Source organism: Triturus cristatus, chromosome 11, assembly GCF_964204655.1.
Source record: "Triturus cristatus chromosome 11, aTriCri1.1, whole genome shotgun sequence".
Lineage (NCBI taxonomy): Eukaryota > Metazoa > Chordata > Amphibia > Caudata > Salamandridae > Triturus > Triturus cristatus.
The window spans coordinates 839,023,527-839,039,526 of NC_140594.1; the positions used below are offsets into that span (position 1 = coordinate 839,023,527).

Below are 16,000 nucleotides of genomic sequence, written 5' to 3' on the forward strand. Positions count from 1 at the left end.
CGTTGTTCCATCCCCCCAACACTTATTCTTACCATCCACAAATCCAAACACAGCTTCTCTTCATATTCTGCCTTTACAAGCTGATTCTAGCTTCTCCTCTAAACCCATGTTTACCGGTCACTGACACCCAGTGATCATGAAAATGGTGCAAACCTTCATTCACATTCAATGAGCCTCCCCAGAATAATTGTCCCTTGCTTTTCCTTGTACCATGTTCAACTGTGAGAGAAGAGCCATTTCTCACATGTCAAGGACAACACACCTATCCCTCACTTCTCCCAGACAACATAGCTACCTCTCCTCTGTGGATAGTTGCACACCTCTATGTCTGGAAATGTGTCTACTTGTCTGTCTATATTCATCCATGCCTGGGAGCCATGGGACAGTGAGCAACAACTACAAAGACTCTGCAGCGGCGGGGAACCAGGAAGCATGGGGAAATAGAGGTGCAGATAACCCCTCTGGTCAGAGTGAAAAACAAGGGAATAGTGAACTATGAGAACATGTGACACAGAGACAGTTGGTCTGTTACATGTAGTGCCATTAGTCTAGGCAACACAAGAAAAAACAAGGAGTGGACAAATCTGTTCCAGAAACCAGTAGATTCGCAAACAAGAACCCAGGGTACATGTGCCTTATTAGTCTCTCTATCATGAACAATAAAACCCAAATCAAATGTAAGGGAACTACTAACACTGGAGCACGAAGACTGGGACACGTAAGCACCTAGATCATTTGTAAGGGCACTGTACCCTCACACCTACTCAATAACACTGCTACAGACGACACAGGTTCGTCGGATTGGGAAAGACCTGCTCCTTCCACTCAGGGCACAGCTCAAAGACAACCAAGGGCATGACTCTTACTCACCTTGATTAGTTGGAAAATTACAGAATCCTCCCTATTTAGTGCTTAATGTGTAAAAAGGTAAGTGCCAGCGACCTTCTCAAGAGGCACGTCAGCTTGTACCACCCATCACCTCTACCAGTGCTGCCAAAGGCTTTACCAATACATTTACTAACCATTGCACTACTACAACTGTGATCATTCAGTCTATTCCAGGAGACTGAAAGCTATAAGAATGGTGTGGATGGCAAGTAATAATAATTTTTAATGTATAGTGAAGTATTCCACACTGTTGTTGTGAAAATATTAAAATGAGATAGACAGCTCCACCATGTGGTGGACTGTCAATCGTGCCAGTGTTCAGAATTAAGTGCCTGTGCTGAGCACTGGAAACCACAAGCTCAAATTAAGCACTGTTCCTCCCTACAAAACACCAAAGTATCAAAAGCCCTTGCCTTAAAAATTACAGGGCTTATTTATGAGCTCTCACACCACATTTACGCTGCCGTTGCGTCACTTTTTGTGACGCTGCGGCAGTGTACATAATGCGCTACGTTGCGCCATATTTACGAAGTGACGCATCTAGGCAGATGCGTCACTTCGTAAACCTCTGGACTATATCATAACTGTGTCAGGTATAATGTATGTAGGGTGGGAGGTCCCCCGCATCAAAGCCTCGTAGAAGTGGCGCATTGAAATCTATAAGATTTCAGTGCGCCACTTCTAGGATGCCATTGCATCAAAGTCTTAAGTCTGCCTTATGGCAGGTGTAAGGGTGACGCACGCCCTTTCACATGGGGCTCCTGGAGTTGCATCTGTTTTCAGACAGACTCCAGCAATGTACCTCTTTTGCGCACACAGATACGACAGTAATAGTGACGTATCTGTAACTCTTACAGTAAATATGATGCATCGATGGTGTTGCAAGAAGGGCACAATGAGAAGTGTTGCATCGCTGCTTTGTCGCAGCGATGCGACACTTCTCTTAAATAAGCCCTTACATCACTTACACCTATACGCGAGCGGCAGCCTGAATGTCTCCACCCACGTAAAGGGGTCAACTATCCAGTAAACACATAATCACAGACATGATTCTGCCCATGAGAAACTAAAGTAACAAGAGTCCAATTCATTGACAAATGCTGCATTAGGCAAACAGTAAATTACATAAAATAACAATATACTCATATGTATAAACACATGTACTTCAAGAGAGATTGAAAGGAAGATTGACTCCTAGGGCTAACAAGTGACCGAGTGATAGAAGGTGAAGAAGGAGATAGAGAAACCGCAGCATAAAAGAGTTTGTGGATAGGGTTTGAGAGATGGAAGATGGTTTAGAAAAAAAAGACAGAATGTAGCAAAAAAAGAATGACTAGAGATAGACGTAGAGTATGGAGGAATAGGGGTAGGGAAAGATGAAGGAAAATGAAAGCTAGTAAGACAAAAGAAAGAAATATAAGGTGAAATAAAAATAGAGAATGAAAGACGTGCAAAGAAGTTTGAAATTACGAACAAAGAGAAGGACAAAATAATAGGGAGATCTAAAAAGGAAGGAAAGTAGTGAGGGAGAAAAACGAACAAGGAAAATAAGCTGCCTCATATGACAGCTCTGACATTAGTGGCTTAAGTGGTTAAGCAGTTAAGTTGCTTTGGCTGAGAGAGGGGTGTGTGCACGCTAAGGGCTGGTGCATGACACGCACAGGGTTCTATGAGGAAGAGACCTTGAGAATTCTGTCTGCAGTGCTACAGAACTCCATGTGCACAGGCCATTAATGTTAATAATATTAATAATCAGAATAGCCATCTAATTTTTGCCAATATTTCTACTTTTGAATCCAAGTCCCTTTATGGTTTCAGCCAACTAGCCATACATAAAACATGCATTAAAATGTAGAAAGTGCAAATTAGTGTGGCTGTTGTCACAATACAAATATGTTAAAATCATTCAAGGCAATTAATAAAATGTAATTCATAAAGTATAAAGTAGGGCGACGTTACAAGACCCTAGTTTGTGTTATAGCCTCTTTGCTGATAAAAGCACTGTGATGTTAAATAAATTACTCATAGTTCGTGATTTTACCCAAGGAAACATTTATACCCTACAGAAGTCAGATAATCCTGTCTCATCTCAGGTGGGATCTTGTTACTCTCTATGCTGAGTAAATATAGCTACTACAGTGTATATTTCCCTCGAGTCCATCCTGTTGCATAGTTCAAGGGCTTCCTTGCAGGACCGTGAGTTGTATTTTAAGAACACAGAACTAAAAAGAGCCTTCTGTGCTGCAAGATGTGGGTACATAAAAACATGATATGAGCAATTGTTTCAGCGCCTCTCAGGCCGCAGTTACAGATGTCTGAAACGTTGTCCGTAGTCTTTGACCATTTTTTAGTGAAGAGTAATACCTGCAGGGTGCCAGGTCTGAACTGGATATAAAGAGATCTTTTTTCTACTACTGAGTCATTATCCACCGTCCTTACGTCACAATCCATAGAGCCCGTTCTATAGGATGACCAGATTTTCAGAACAAAGAAACCAGGACAGCCATTGACATAGAGATAGGACTAAATGTTGACACCTCACTGACCAGTGCCAACATTTAGTCCTATTTCTCTTTCTCTCTCTCTCTAGATATATATATATATATATATATATATATATATTAAGCCTGGGCAAAGCACTACGCTACGCTTGCGTAGTTTGCGAAGTTTGTGCCACTTCGTACTACGCAAATTGCACGTGGCACAGTGCAAACACGCGTAGCGTAGCGTAGTGCAGCAGTCATTTTTTGCTTGCTCGCGGTCCTCAACGTCAAGTTGGTGACCGCGAGCAAACAACATGACATCCCGGCAAGACTTTTTCCTCGTTCGCGATCAGCAACATCAAGTTGCCAATCACGAGCGTGGAAAATAAATCTCCCGGCAAGCTTCTCAACGCGGGGAGGTCAGGTTTCTCATTGCAAGTGGTCACGTATGCTCGCGACCGCTCGCGATGAGAAACTAACAGTCCGCGTTGAGAAAGCTGCCGCTCCAGTAGAAATCTACTCAAGCGGCAGAAAACGACCGCTTGCACTGTGCAAGATGCAGTTTGCAATGATTGCACAGTGCGGACAAGCATCCGGCACTGTGCAATCAGTGTGAACAGCATTTTCACAGTGCACTACGCAGTTCGCGTAGCTATGCGTAGCTCGCGTAGTGCGAAGTGCGCTTCGCGTAGCTACGCGTGGCGCTACATCGCAAACTACACCCAGGGATAATATATATACATATATTACCTACTGGCGGTCGCCAGTAGGTAGTTATAGTTAGGACCCTCTTACCATAGGAAAACCGCAACATTCTATTTTGAATAACTTTGGCGCCGGTCGACGAATCCTCGCAAAATTTTCAAAATAGGTGGGGCGCTACGCTCCGCTCCTACCCTGAAAGTCTCAGGGGGATTCGTCAAGCGGGGGCTGAGATAAAAGGGGGGTCCCAAAACGCGTTTTTCCCATGCATTTTTCCATAGGACCTTTAGACACAGCTACAGCCCGAACGGCTGAACAGAGTTAAATGAAATTTGGCAGAGAGGTAGTCCTCAGGTCAAGGAAGTGCCTTTTGTAGGTTTGGTGTAAATCTGTTCAGTAGATTCTGAGAAAATAGCCTTTAAATCAATATATATATCTGAGCCAGCTTACGGTGCGCTTACGGTGCGCTTACCGTACGCGTACGGTGACGTGCGCGAGCGCGATTCTGATTGGCTGTTAGATCTTAGTAAACATTCGAATCGGTCGAAACCAGGAAGCGGCGGCCGCCATTTTGTGTGTTTCACTCAGAAAAAAAAGGGTGATAACTTGAAAAGGGGGCAAGGAATAGAGTTACAGACCCCATAACATTTGAAAGGGGGTCAAAGAAGGACAGAAAAGTACAAAAAAAACATTTATTAATTTTAAAAAAAAATCGCGGGGTACGCGTACGGTAAGCTTACGGTAAGCTTACCGTACGCGTACGGTAGAAAAAAAAATAAAAGAAGAAAAAAAAATCAGATTTAAGTGTTTAGATATTAAGGGGCTCTAAAAAGAGCCGTTGTGTTTATGAAGTGATTTGCTTTTTTAGTGGTACCTACAAGTAAGTACCGATGCAGAGTCTAAGGTTCAAGAGGAAGACTCTGTTCCCTTCATCATTGAAGTGTACACCATCTCCTCTATAAATGTCTTGCATGTCGTAACACAAGTTGTTGTGGTAAATGGAACCCATACCATAGTCTCGGAGGAAAGCAGAAACAGATTTGTTGACGTGCTTTCTTGCTTTGTCAATCTGTGGACAGAAATGATTGGACCAGTTCCATTTTTGCCTTTGGCATATGTTAGAAAACACAAAGGCAGTTTTAGGGAAAAGTGAAAACAGTTGTGCAAAGGTCTCCTTCATAAGCATTTCCAGACCTACCCCAGTCAAAGTGCCTAGGTCATTGCCACCACAGTGCACTATTATGAGGTCAGGGTGTTGGATTTGCATGAAGGATTTCACCAATGGCATCAATTGGTGCCACTTTAACCCTCTCTGACCAATCCATTTAATGTCTACATTTGGCAAAGCAAGGTCTCTCACCATACCTGTTTTCTCTGCATACTTTTCACTCCAGAAGACATAGCTGTGCCCTACAATCCACACTGTGAACATCTTCAAAGGAGAACTGGATGCACTCAGGAGGTGTAATTCAGTAGAATGGTAAAAAGAAATGAAAGACAGTTTGGAAATGGAGGCATACATATATATATATTTTTTTTTAAACTGATTGGCTGTTTCATACCATTCTACAATAAAAACTAGGCTGTATGTGTAAATTTATAGAAGCATGTTTTGTATTGGTACAGAAAAATGTGTTACCAAAGAACATTACTATGGATTTGCTGTTAGGTTTGAAAAGTCAAGCACTCCTGCTCTTTGGAAATGAAACATTGTGTGGTGAACTTCTGACCTAACTCTACACAGCAGTGTTTCAAGAGCTGTTGCTATGGTATCAGGCAGAAGTCAAGTTGGGGGAAGGGTACTAGGCTGAAGTCAAGTTGGGGGAAGGGTACTTTTGGAAAAGGGTTGGTTTTCAACCAATAGAAATGTGTGATTACATTTGAAAAAAAAGGGGGAAGCACTGAGATTTGAAATTAACATGTATATGTGTGGAAAAAGAGAGGGAAACTTTGCCATTATCTGGTTCTGCTGAGAGGAGAGAGGTGTACAGAACAGAGATCCTGGCTCTGATAATCTGCTGTTTGAGTGCCACATTTCTTTCACAACTAACTAATTTTAAAGGTGAGTTTAGAGTTTGAGAGGGGATGTATATGGTAAATTAAGAAATGAATAATAGAATTGGAATTCCTTTTGTTGAAGTTGTGTTTATCATTTTGTGTTTTGGGAGAAATTTAAATGTGAGGAACATGTAAAATAATATGGACTATGTTTTCACGATAAATTAAGGTGTACTGGTATAAGTAAGGAATACTTTTAGGGATTGAGGTTGCACTCAGTAATGCAAATACATTCAGCATTACTAAGGCTGGTTGCCCTTGCTGGAGTGTAGTCAGTCACCCAGGTTACACATGTTGCTGGTCTCAGAAAGCTGTTTGGTATTGCTCTGGTGATTTTACATTTGCATTAGATGGAAAGGGGGAGGTATTTTTTTGTGCAGAAGCAGACTCTTAGCACACAGCCAGTTGCTTATCCTGTGGAATCATGCACAGTATTCACAACCGAGTGGGGTTTGAGGTTTCAGTCAGTAATGCAAATACATTCAGCATCACTAAGGCTGGTTGCCCTTGCTGGAGTGTACTCAGTCACCCAGGTTACACATGTTGCTGGTCTGAAAAAGCTGTTTGGACATGTGCTTTTTTAAGAATCTGAAAAGTGGATTCATAATGTGTCAGTCTGTAAAAGTACTTATCACTTGCCAAAAAAAAAGAGTAGTAAGTGTGCTTTCAAATTGGCAAAGAAATTTAGTTTTCTGACTAATATGAAAACATGACTCTGTGTGCAAAGAGGAATTACAGGTAGAGATTTATTGCGTATTGCTCTGGTAATTTTACAGTTGCATAAGTAGGAAAGGGGGAACTATTTTTTTTATGCAGACTCTTAGCACACACCCAGCTGCTGTTATTTTTTTTTGCCCGCTGTTAAGTGATGAATGCAATTGCTTTCACGATTTATAGTGAAATGCAATATATTCTGAAAACAGCAAAAAAAAGGCAAAAAATTGTTTTTGGAAAATATGTAAATATGTGTACTGTATTATAAAATGTTTTATTAAATATTAATACTTTTTTCTTTTTTTCAGATTGAGAAAGAACATTTTCGAAAACTTGAACCATTTTTATAGCAATTAAAATTAAATTTTAATTAATAAATAATTTTTTGAGTGGGTATGGTAAGTCAGAAATTTCATGGTCCCTTTTTTCCACTTCTCCACAATCACATTTTCAGTTTTTCATTGTAGTCTCTCAAGGACCTTGTAATGTGATAATTGATTTTTAGTGTTTTAAAAAAAAAAAAAAAAAAAATTACGCGTAGCGTACGCGTACGGTAAAAAAAAATCAAAAAAAAGTTAAAAAAAATATTTTAAAAAAAGTTGAAAGGTAAGGTTGGCTCTTAAAAGAGCCGTTGTGTTCGGTCAGGGACAGAGGAAAGAAAGAATGGGAATATTAGTCGGTAGGACAAAGGTGCTGGTCTATTTTGTTGTTAACTAGGGCAACACTGGTCTCCCTATGAGCAATTAGACCATGACAAGTGGCGCACCGCATTGTAACCCTCGCAAACCGATGGTTAATTTCCAGAGGACCAGAAAAAGGAGATGCTCCCCCCACAGATGAAGGGCTCAGCTGACCTGCCGAAGATGGACTCGGCCCTGCAGATGATGGACCAGGCTGAGCTGCTGTGGATGTGCTTGGTTGACTTACTGAAGGGTTTCCTCCAGTATGTCGAGCATATGTCCTACCGTGTACATCATGAAGGTGTCTCAACATAGTGTGATTCCCGAAGGAATACTTCTTGTTAGGATTCCCTCTTGAAAGTACACGGTCACACAGCTTACAAGTCACTAAAGGTGCATTTACCTTTTTCTTGCCCTCTGGAAAAGAAAAATACTCCCATATGAAAGAGCTCTTTTGTTTCCTCCTTCTCTGCCTCAAGGTAGTGCTGCTAGCCTCACTCTCAGAAGAGGTCTGCTGTTCTGCCATCGTATCACAAAGACAAGTCAGCTCCTTCTCCTAAGGGATCACAAGCAGAAATGAGGGGAATGGGTGTGGTGTAGGAGAGTTCTAGAACTGAAAGTACTTTAAACCAATCAAAAGTTTTGTTTCTTGGTCACATGACCCAACGTGCGCGTACGTTACGCTTACGGTGCGCTTACGGTAAAAGTACGCATGCGCGTAAAAAAGACACGCGCTCGCGCGCATGCGCAAAACAGTCACTCCACAACACTTCCACGTAACGTGCGCGTGTAGCGTACACGCCTACGCGCCCTACGTGCAGTACGCGCGGCTACGCAAATTGCGTAACTATACGCAAACAGAGTAGATAAATTACGGACATTGCGTAAACCGTACGCTTACCGTACGCTTACAGTACGCGCACTAAAAAAAAAAAAATAATAATAAAAAAAATCTTTTCTATGTTATACTAATATATCTTACCTGTTTGGTAAAAAAAAAAAAGAGAAAACTTGATATGTTGCAGATTTTTTTTAAAAAAAACATAGTGTTTTAAGAGAATAAAAAGTTTTTAAAAAACTTGATTTTTTTTAAAAAAAAACACATTTAATATAAGAATTTATAATTAAAAAATCATACAAAATCAATTAAAAAAAATATGGGAATCACATATGTTATAGGTAAGAATTAGCATTTAAAAAACCATACAAATTCACTGAAAAAACCATAGGTTTCACACATGTTATAGTTAGGAATTAGCATTAAAAAAACCTTGCAAATTCAGTGAAAAAACCATAGGTTTCACACACGTTATAGTTAGGAATTAGCATTTAGAAAACCTTGCAAATTCAGTGAAAAAACCATAGGTTTCACACACGTTATAGTTAGCTGGACATTTCACTCGTAAAAAACCAATGAAATTTCCCCGTTATAGTTAGTTAAGCTAACTATAACTCGCGCGCCCGCAATGCACTGCTGATGACGTCACATATTACATCACTCATGACATGGTCAGTGACATCACTCATGACATCACTGATGACATCTCAAATGACATCACTGATGACATCACTGATGACATCATCCATGTGATAGAGTGGCAGACCTCCTCTCACCCTAATATAACCTTTGATACACACATTCAAAAATAGAGACTGAAATTTTCAAAAAAATGGACATACCAATACCAATTACAACAACCTCTTCAATAATTCTAAGATCCACATAAACATCCACTCATTCACCAACAGTCCTGTACAGTCACTCATTCGTGTACTCACACATCATATGTACTCATACACCTATACATCCTGTAACACAATGCCTCTCATCCATAGAGTTACTCACACACATAGTTACTCATGCTAATAAAGAATCAAACATACATTTATTTGCATATACAGTTATACACACACCACCACACTTACTTCTATGGAAACTTACACATACTTAGTCTTTTAAACAATCACTTATAGAAACACATACTTATTCATACAGGAACTCTTTCAATCTCTCACTCTCACATATACTCACATATATACACCAATAGTCACATATACTAGTTTAAAACATATGTAGTTACTCATAAAGACACTATTGAGACAGTCATTCACTCACTAACACACCCATACACACACTCATCCACCCATACAGTCCTGCAGACATGCTGTCTTCAACACATACAAACATTGAGTCACTCATTCATGCACCTATGCACTACGTAATACCCCCCACCGAACCATACACACACTCACACTGATACTAAAAAAAACAACTAATAACCTATATAGACACTCATGTAGCTACTCACCAACCCATGCAGCCACTTATACACAAAGTGAGAGACTGATACAGATATTTACATATTTAAACATTACTCACTAAGCCATGTATTCACTAAGATACACTTAATCAGTCAGTTATACAATCAATTTTTCAAAAACAAATCATCCATTTAGACACTTATATACCCATTTATTCTTCCATCGACCTTGAGATATAAATATATAAAACATATTTAATTTTCAGAAAAACACACATTCACTGGATGATGTCATCAGTGATGTCATCAGTGATGTCATTTGAGATGTCATCAGTGATGTCATGAGTGATGTCACTGACCATGTCATGAGTGATGTAATATGTGACGTCATCAGCAGTGCATTGCGGGCGCGCGAGTTATAGTTAGCTTAACTAACTATAACGGGGAAATTTCATTGGTTTTTTTACGAGTGAAATGTCCAGCTAACTATAACGTGTGTGAAACCTATGGTTTTTTCACTGAATTTGCAAGGTTTTTTAAATGCTAATTCCTAACTATAACGTGTGTGAAACCTATGGTTTTTTCACTGAATATATATATATAGAGAGAGAGAGAGAGAGAGAGCGCGATCGATCGATCGATAGGTATTTAGGTGGGTGGGTAGGTAGGTAGATAAATGGATAGGTAGATAGATAGGTGGATGGATGGATGGATGGATGGATGGATGGATGAATAGATGGATGGATAGAACACACCACAGCATGTCCAAGTAAATCTTTAATTTTCATGCTACAGAAACACACACCTCTGTAGCATGGTAGCATGAAAATTATAAACTTCCTCTGCCATGCCGTTTCAAGGAGACCTTTGTGACTCTCTTCAGGTGAAGGGCTCCGCATGGGTTAATTCCCCATATTATATACGGCTGTGCTTTCTGAATTAAGTCAGGCAGCACAGCAGGAGAGTCTTAAACACAACTCTGTCCATATTGTCATAATAGATTGGGCCGGTGTGAATGTGAGACTACTGAGCACAGTGATAAATGTGTGTGCTCACCCGACTCTCTCTCACCCAGGATATTTATTTATCTGTTTTTATAACAAGTGTCGGGACGCCTGGACAGGCATTGGAAAACCGGGTGTGTCCGGGCAAAATTGGGACGTCTGGTCACCCTACATTTCTATGGCCTTACAGCAGTGGGGTCACATGACAGGCTTTCTCCTGCACTCCTCCACATTCCTTGGTTTCCAGGGATGTGACAGAGGCAGCAACAGCTCCAGAGCGGAGCCACATGCTTTCGTAAAGCTACCCCTCCCAGGTATGCCACAGCCAGGGGCGTAACACAGGTCCCCGCAGCCCCCGCGGTGCGAGGGGGCCCCCAAGCTCCAGGGGCCCCCTCAGCACAGCACTCGGGCTGCAGAGCTCCTGTTTGAGCCCGGAGAGGGCCCCTCCACGTGTCTTGCAGGGAGGCCCCCTCGAGTTTCGTCCTCCCAGGTATGCCACAGCATGAATTCAAATTCACTTTCCGAGTGGGAGATCCTGATGCGTAGGCCAGTAAAGATTTGATGAGAAACCAGAAGACAAGCCCTTTAAAAGCAATTGGCTTTTTTCGCTTCTAATGTAACGTCGTCTGGTGTATTTACTGTCTAGTTACCAGAGACAACTTGAAACCATGCCTAATCCCTTGATGGAGTAGTTAATTCTGAAGAACTTATACAGGTGTCAAAAACACCCCAATAGGCACCTGAAACTGCGGCTATGAACTGAGGTGTGTGCCAGCTAGCAGGCCGTGGGCCCTTGGCAGACAGAACAGACATCTGCTGTGTAGTGAAATATTATGCATTTACATGACATCGCACTACGAAACCTATAAAAGCCCGGGAGTGGCGAGACAAGGGAGGAGAGAACTGAGAGTGGCCTCAGGATGGCACCCGTGCCAGGTACACTCCACCTGTTCCACTGCTTGTCTGAATTTGCCAGGGAGCACTACAGTGCATTCCGCAACACACCTGTCATAGGGATGGCAAGAGCGTTCTGTATCGTAAACAAACCCTTGAGAACTCCCCAGAGTTTCTGCTGCCCTATGACTAGAAATGCCACGTGACAGGTAAGCTACATCCCAATAAGGACTTCTTTCTTAAACATCAGCTTGGGTGAAATGGGGCATAATCAGACCACTGACTATGTGTGTGGAAAAGCCTGCTTTATTGAAACAGGTGCCTATCACATAAACATCCTCGGTGTAAGGCCTTACAGAACTAAAACCTCACTATACATTAAATGACCTGCATTCCATAACCCCCTCCCCTACCCCTCACCCCTTGTATACAAACCCTACAACATTAACCTCCGAACCTATTGTCTTTTTCTTATTGTCACCTTTTAAACTACGTTAAGGGAATGTAGCCAGTGTGCACTCGTAGTTATAACTAGGTAAACTGACGTTTTAAACTTCCCCTATCTGCCTAGCAGTGAACTAAAGAACATGTGCTCAACTTAGTGTTCCTATGACGTAAACTTTAAGTGAAGGCCTGCAAACCAGTGGACCAACCGCCCCATCTAAGCACCTGTCCAACAGCGACTACCAATACACATTCTGCTCCTACGCACCTGCTGCAATTAGCCTGCCCCCACTACCAGCACATAAGGATAATCCTACCTCAAATCACTAGAAACCAGGGGCTGGAAGGGGGGGCTGAAACACCCTGACAAGCCTGGTCTCCCACCGGGTACAGCTACAAAAAGATGGTGGGTGGTAGCCCAAAATGGACGCCTATATATCCCTTGGGCATCTTCTACCAGATGGGGCCCAAAGCGCACAGTTAACTAGACTACGCCCATACTTCCCCCAAAACTCCCGGGGGACAGACCTCCCTTTGCTCTGCTGTCCCCCAAAGCCCGATTGGGTGCAATGGGGCACAATCAGACCACTGACTCTCTGTCTGTGTGGAAAAGGCCGCTTTATTGAAACAGATACGTATCACATAAACATCCTCGGCATAAGGCCTTGCAGAACTAAAACCTCACTATACTTTAAATTGCCTGCGTTCCATATCCCCAACCCTAACCCCACACCCCGTATACAAACCCTACAACTTTAACCTCCAGACCTATTGTCTTTTTCTTATTGTCACATTTTAAACTTCCCTTCTACCTAGCAGTGAACTCAATAACCTGTGCTGAACTTGGGGTCCCTATGATGTAACATTTTAACTCCAAGGACTTCCGCTGTGGGTTCGCTAAGACCCTCCCTTTCTGCTTGCTTAGCTTATATTAAACAATCTAACTTTAAGTGAAGGCCTGCAAACTTGTGGGCCAACTGCCACCAGAAAAAGGTGCCAACTGGCTTTTTCTGCCCCCCCTAAAGTGACAACTAATTCCTGCCTTTGCAAGGTCCGAACTGAAAACTCCCTCAGCTCCAATAAATATAGCCTCATACCATATTCCGAAAGACGCACACCATTATCCTTGAAGAAGTCAACCTCTTCGTAACGAAGATCCACATGTTGAAACCGACCTACCTCTTCATCCCTACAAAAACGTCACATCTCCCTATTTACTGTTCTCCTGGCTTTATCTATGTCTGCCAGCTTCAACGCAACCCTTCAACACCTCCTAAGAATTAACTCTGTCCAGGCTACAAAGCACCCTGACCTCTGTGCCCTTACTTCCCTCAACTCCTGCTTCATGGATCACATTAGCGCTAGAGCCTTCTCCACCTCCATGTCATTCTTTCCCAAATGGATGATCAAAATATCTGGGTAAACATCCCTCCTTATCAATTTGTTGAACCTGGGGAGCAACTCCCACCACCTCATGCCCCCTTTCCCGAACTACTTACAGCTGTCAAGAAAACCCAGGTTCCTGCCCGACGCACTTCTCACTGCTGCCCGTTCCACCCGTTTTACAAAGGAATGGCCCAACAATCCACACGACAAGCCAGCAAACTGAGAACTTGGAACCAAACCTGCAAAAGAAAACAGTGTAAGCACATCATTGTGGGAAAACTGTACCCTCTTCCCCGACGTCAGCTCTAACATACCTATGGTAGCATTCTGATGACCACCTGCCTAGCCCCGTTATCTGCTCCCTAAGCCACCCCTTCCTACCTGCCTCTGTTGCCACCCCATTCCTAAAGGAATGTGGACCAAACTGAGACGCCACCAAGCCCAAAGTGGTTACTGCATTCCGCAGGACTGCCAAAAGCTGGAAAAAACGTAACTTGCTCCCCTTGTTGTTGAGAGAATACTAGCCCTGCCTGTCCTCCTGCCTGACTCTTGAGTTTTCTGCCCCATATTACCAGGCAGATCTCCCCCTCATGCCTGTCCAGTAATGCCATTGTTCCTCTCGATCACTGGTCCATCTTAAGCAATCGAATTTCCACCTTGTCCTGCCTAAATGTGACTTCCTCCCACTTCAAACCCTGTACCCCTCTTCCCCCAGCAACTCTGATACCCGAAAGTTCCCGAAGAACGTCCATCAATCAATCAATCAATCATTCGCATTTATAAAGCGCGCTACTCACCCATAAAGGGTCTCAAGGCGCTGGGGAGGGGGGGGGGGGGGGTCAGTCCTCGAAGAGCCAGGTCTTGAGCTGCCTTCTGAAGGAGAGGTGTTCAGGTATGGCGCGAAGGTGGCTGGGCAGAGAGTTCCAGGTCTTCGCTGCCAGGAAAGAGAAGGATCTTCCTCCGGCGGTGGCTTTGCGGATGCGGGGTACGGCTGCCAGGGCCTGTCCGGCGGATCGTAGAGTGCGCGGAGGAGTGTAGAAGGAGACGCGGTTGTTGATGAGTTTGGGTCCGAGGTTGTGAAGGGCTTTGTGTGCGTGGGTGAGGAGTCGGAAGGTGATCCTCTCGTTGACGGGGAGCCAATGGAGTTTTTTCAGGTGTCCTGAGATGTGGTGGTGGCGAGGGATGTCCAGGATGAGTCTTGCGGCAGCGTTCTGGATCCGTTGGAGGATGACATGACATAAGTGTGGAGAAGTACATGGTTTCTAACTGTGAATGTCAAATTCCTAGAAACTGTGAATCACTCTACAAAAAACGTTCCAAGAAAAGGGCTACCACTTCTGTTTAGACATAACCTGCTCCCTAGCCCAACCCTCTAACATCCTCTTACCCAACTCCCCCGCTGAAGGTGCATAACCCCACAACAGTTTCCTCATAAAGGTAATGCTTGCCAGCTTTCCTGAAATTGTGACTCTGGATAAATCTTTCTTGGTCAGCTGCAGTAAAACTGTACAATGTCCTAGACTGTTTGCCGCTCCCTCTATCTGCGGTGAGCTCCTGAGCTAAAATATTCAGCCCCAGCCTGGCAATATGCCTTACGCATAGACTCTGCCAGAGACCCTACTACCAGTTGACACATCCTCTGTTTCCCACTGTCCATAACTCCGGTGGCATTCGAGTTCTGTCCCTGACCACCTCCGTGGCCAATCCATAGAACCTCTCCCACTGTGAACGAGACAAAGCATCCATAATCTCATTGTCCACACCTGGTACATTCCTAGTTCTAAACAAAATATCCTGCCACAAACATTCAAGCACAAACACTGTCAGCAACTTGAGGACCAGTGCATCTCTTGCTGACTGTCAGTTAATTACCTGCACTGCAGCCATGTTGCCTACCCTATAAAGTACCCTCCTGTGTTGTATCTGGCCCCCACAGTGTTACAGCTACCACTAAGGTCAACAACACAAGAACTGTAATGCTACGTCCTTCTTGCTTCAAGTCATCCGTCCATTCTTCTGCACACCAGTGCCCCAGCCAATATAAATCAAAGCCAATGCCGCCTGAGCTGAGCCGTCTACAGAAAGTCCTCCCCGCCCGCACCACTGCACGTACAATTTAGGTGTCCCAAGAGCACTTGATCTCCCTGACCATGACTTTTGTTTTTGCCAGCATAGTGTCTAAGAGGACCTGTGTGCCCAACCTTTTCTCTCATGGAAGGTGCACTACCATTGCCATTGAATCCAATTTGATGCCTAGAAATGTAATGGTGGTCACCGGACCCACCATTTTCTCCATGGCCAGAGGGACCTCCACATCCTCCATGGGCTCCTGAATACTAACCAGCAGCCACTGGTAGTCCATGGAACAGGAGACTGTGACCATGAAAAAGTCAGTCAGATAGTGTATCACCTTCCTGTGACCCATTCCCTGTGCAAAAAGCCATAGCAGGAACAGTACTGAAATGCTCAAAAAGGGCGCATGAAAT

General features: G+C 43.2%; 1 protein-coding gene and 1 long non-coding RNA gene across 4 annotated transcripts in view; one reads left to right on the forward strand and one right to left on the reverse strand.

The window, feature by feature from the left end:
• The window catches only part of LOC146785506 (uncharacterized), a 691,519-nt gene that overhangs the window by 64,541 nt on the left and 610,978 nt on the right, over positions 1-16,000 (forward strand). The window lies entirely within an intron of this gene.
• LOC146785507 (uncharacterized) overlaps positions 1-16,000 on the reverse strand; it is a 78,034-nt gene that overhangs the window by 47,979 nt on the left and 14,055 nt on the right. Inside the window, exon 2 of the long non-coding RNA XR_014970429.1 lies at positions 13,628-13,753. This is a non-coding gene — a long non-coding RNA (uncharacterized LOC146785507). The remainder of the gene's footprint in view (positions 1-13,627; positions 13,754-16,000) is intronic.